Genomic DNA, 4,871 nt, shown 5'->3' with positions numbered 1-4,871 from the left:
CAACCGTGTAGGCTGCAGCCCCTGCTGCAGTGGGTTGCCATGGGCTACTGTGTGTAGCCAGCAGCCAGCATGAGCGGCCAGCAGCTGCAGTGAGCAGCCATCCAGAAGCTGGCGACTGATCTGCCTCGCCCGGGAAGAGCGCAATGATGGTGCCAACTTGGGCCAGTGAAACAATGTCCTCCACAGATAGACTGAAGAACAAAAGGACAGCCACTTGTCTGTTCCCCTTCCCCCAATTCCCCGGCACTGTTCCCATCCCCTAATTCCCCAATAAAAAAATCTTAAAAAAAAAAAAAACAGCAACCAGAAACAGGACAGTCTAATTATCTCTCCCCCCGCCCATAATCTCAATTGATCCAGGGGTACAATTTAGACTGTCAGCCTATCCTTCCATCCAAGGATATTGCTTCCCTTAAAATAGATCAACAAAGATCAATGTGCCTGATACTCAGTGAATCAACTGAGAGACAGGCAGGGTTGACATTTTCTTATTAAAAGAACCCTACCAAAAAAAGAAAAGAAAAAAGAAAAAAAAAGAACCCTACCAGGACCAACCACCTACATCTACCTAGAGATAGACCAAGGGAGTCTTTATGAACGACGCTAAGATTTTCCACAGAAAAGAGTTCCGAGCTTATTTCTTCCAGGGTAAATGAAGCTTAAAATTCATCATCATGAAGGGGTTACAAATGTTTTAACCTAAAAAAATTTCAAACCAAGAGATAGGAATCATCTACCCTAGTTAACAATTACCCACAAACTAATTTTAATCACTATAACTTCCTGGGGACATTCTAACATAAACTGACTACTTTTCTTTCTGTGTCTTCCATAGGCTTATATTGCTTGTGGATCTTCTTAATTATAAATATTCTCTAAGGAAGTGTTCTGTCCTTGGATCCCTTAACTCTACAAACTGGGGAGATCTCATCCATAATCATTATCTGCCATTTGTTTGGTTATGACACTCCATCTGTATCTCTATAGACTGACCTTTTTTTGGAGTATATTCCTGGATATCCTTACCTGACTGTCCCTTAGATGCCTTAATGTTATAAATGGATTCATTATTTCTATTGAACTTTTATTCCCCATCCTCCCAACAATCTCTCCAGAAACCTAGGAGGTAATTAAGATTCCTTCCTTTCTCTCTCTGTCCACATCAATCTCTGTACCTCGCTAATTCCGCTTCCAAATACAACTAGAGTTTTTCCTTTCCACACACGGTGCTTGCCTCATCATGTCTCCACTAGATGATTGCAAGTCTCCTGTTTTACCACCACTTTGGTCTTGCTCTTCTCCAATCTATCTTCCACATAAAGTGAGAGTTAAAAAATATTTTTTCTAACAGTTAATTTTTTTTGACTCTCATATGTTCATAAGGTTCAAAAACAAAAAGTTGCAAAAGGATACACAGGAAAAAGTCTGCCCCTTGCGCTGGACTCTTAGTCATCCAGTTTCCTGCTAAAGGCACCCATAGCCGTCAATTTCTTTCGTAAAGAATGTATTTCTGAAATGCATTGACTTCACATCCTCCCATGGCTCATCACTCTATAAGATAATGTCCCAATTGAGAAGCGCATATGAGGCCTTTCAGGATTTAGTCCAGTTTACCTCTCCTTTCTTCTAAGAAGTCCCTTTGTACATCCAGATTTCATCCCCTGTAACCACTTGCTCTTCTCTAAAAAGCCTAAGGCTTCCTTCCCTAAGTGATTTTGCATATGTTTGTCCCCTTACTTGAGATGCCTCCAAGTTCCCCCATATCCCATACCACCCTTTTCCTTGAATACAAAGCACCATGTCTAAATACTCCCTTAAATAGATTCAAGTTCAAACCTTTGTGGACCTCCACAGATAAAGGTTATGCCCTTAATTTATGCCTCATAATGCCCTTTTAGGGACACATATACGTTTTTATTATAGCACCTATCACATTGCTTTGCCTTGTTGGAGGCAGATTCTGTGTTCCTTTGCTTTTTGAGCCCCGAGAGTCTAGCAAACTGCCTAATACCTAGTTGTTGTTTAATAACTATTATTTACAATGTAACGACAACTGAGCTAAGGAAATATTAGGCTGGATTAATGGCAGTGTAGTACTCAGAATTTTTAGTTCTGGACACCATGTTTAGACACTGAGGAAGTATAACATCCAACTGACAGTGCAGGGTCTACTAACACAGTGATGGTCTTAAGAAAAGACTGAGAGGACTCACAGCTCCCTTAGAATCTTTGAAGGGCTACAGAGCAAGCAGCTGACAAGTAACTAATGCTCCTCCAAGACCAGAGGTTCTCCACCAGTGTTGGGTCATCCTGGTAGCCTTCATCAGCACTGCGATGGACTGTAACTTGTGCTAATAAAAGCCGAAGTACTGAAGTATGAAAACCGTTTACTTCCCCCCCCCCCTTAAACTACAGTAGATTCAAGGCTACTTCTATAATGTCACTCCTGCCCACTTACATTCCAATATACTTTGCTTAGGTGGGGCAGAGCTACAACTGATGAGTCCTGAGACTGGGTGTCAGCCACAGTCTACGTTATCTTTGCTTTTACCCTGGAAGATGCTGAACATGTGAATATTATCTATCCTTGCGGAGGGGAGGGGGAATTCTGAGAACTGCCGTCCTAGATCATGACTCCTCCAGGGTAAGGAACATGACTTTTCATTTTGCATCAGTCCACAGTGTCTGGCAGTTAACAGATGCCGGAAGAAAAGAAGAAAATGAAGGTCTGGGGAATGGATGAATGGGAGAATTAAAGGAAGAGAGAGTGGAAGAAAATGTGACAAAAATTTTTTTAGAAGAATGAAGGAAAGAGATAAAGCAAAGGATTAAAGAAGGCTTATTACATTCTTAGAAACTGTTAACTGGATTCCGTTTTTAACACAACATAAGAAAAAAAACAGCAATAAAAGTTGCTTAAACAGAGTCTATGGGAGACTGGATAGGATAACTTTTAAGTTCCTATTCAATTCTTTGATCTATGATTTTAGGTTTTATTTCCCCCAACGCTTTTGAGTGAAGAGTGGCATTTAACGAATAGTTATTACATAGAATTATAATCTAAAATAACACCAAAGCAGAAACAAACTGATGTTTCTGCTAAAAAATTGTTTATATTACTTTTTTAATTGGGTCTTCAAAGTTTCATAAAGAGATTGGCAGTGGGTTTGCAAAATTCAACTTCAGTTTGCTCCCTAGTAAGATGCTCTGTGGCTTAATTGGCACCATACAGAGCTGCGATACCTTGTGACTTTTTTTTTCCTTTTAGGTTAAAAGAAATAACAAACTTGTTGGGCTAAATTCTAGACATGATGCAAATTTAAAGTTAATTTAAGATGCTATTTCTGAGGGGAAAGCTTGAATTTTTTTTCCTCTAAGAGAATCCAGAGAGCTCTTTCTGCTTTGTAGAGATCCAAAGAGCCTGAGCTGCAGAAACTCACAAGGCAAATGGGGAAAGGTGAAGAAGCCAGAAAGCAAAAATTACAACAGTAACCACTGCTTGCCCTCCCATCCCCCAATCTCACTAATCAAAGATTTCTTAACTTTTTTGCCCTGCAAAATATGTGCTGTCTATAATAGAGTAGGAACTGATGATCTATCCGATGCTAGTTGTAACTGTTCTCTGCTTATTTTATATAATTCTAAGCTTGAAGGTTTTTGCTTCCCCTACAGTACCTTGCTTGGAACAAAGCAGGTAAAGCATGGCACTTTGCTGTCATAAACATAAAGTACTGTATATAAAAATCAAGAGAGTTGGGTAACTTTCACTGGAAAAAATAGGTGATATTTTTAGTATTTTACTTTTTTATACTATTTTCATGACGAGTTCAACTCTGCCCACAGACACTAGCCCAAATGCTATGACACTGCAAAACTGAGGTCACATAAACTATTTTTTTTGGGGGGGGAGGCACTTGATTCTGCCCATGTTAGAGGAATATGACTAACAAACTCACTTAAAAATTCAATAACAAATAAGTATACTTTCTCTACTTCCCCTCTGATATGGCATGGTCCCATTTGTACAGATAATAGACTAAATCTTAACTCATTCCTAGTACAATAAATATCTGTCAACTGATGTGGCTGATGCAACTGTAAACCTTGTTTTCAGTTCAGTGCAAGTCCACATTTTACTGATAATCTAAAATATTAATTCCTATACAACATGTCTGAGTAACATCTCACTTCTTGAATACAAATACATATCCCTAACCTGCCTATTCCAACAGAGCTTGCTTTGGGGAGGAAATTTCAGGAAAGCGTCCAGCAGGAGGAAAGACCGACAACGTTACTTGAGCTGTCCAGGTGCCCAATAGCAACAACTTCTGGCTCACAGTGAAAAAAAAAAAGGAGCGGCTGGAGACGGGGAGGGTGGGAAGACAGGAGGGGAAGGAAACTATCAAAGAAGCTAGTGACAACGCCCTACGGTTTGTAGATCCCATCCGCGCAGGGAAAATGAAAAGGTTAGAAGACAGGGGCAGTGCGATGTCGCCAACCATGTTTCAGTTCACGCTGCACTAGCAACAAGCCGCACATCTGCCCGACCCGAGCGGGCTTCCCCGTGCCCATCTTTCCCCTTGGGATCCCAAGGAGAGCGGTTACCCCGACGCAAGAGTAATGCTTAGGGGCAGCGAGGAAAGGAGCCAGGGGCTGCCCTTCTCGGCCAGCCAGGAAGGTCCCTCCCGCGCGCAGGTGGGCGGGCGCCCCAGGCCGAAAGGATGCAGGGCGAGGAAGGGGACACCGCTCCCCTCCCAGCGACCCCTTCCCGCCCCACCAGGGGGAGCGTCTGCGCCCGACGGCGGGCGGCGGGGCCTCGGCGGGCTGCGCAGGGCGGCGGCTCGGCGGCGGCTCCCCTCCCGCGTCCCCAC

Source organism: Hipposideros armiger, unplaced genomic scaffold (genome assembly GCF_001890085.2).
Source record: "Hipposideros armiger isolate ML-2016 unplaced genomic scaffold, ASM189008v1 scaffold_1056, whole genome shotgun sequence".
Lineage (NCBI taxonomy): Eukaryota > Metazoa > Chordata > Mammalia > Chiroptera > Hipposideridae > Hipposideros > Hipposideros armiger.
This window is presented reverse-complemented; position numbering follows the sequence as displayed.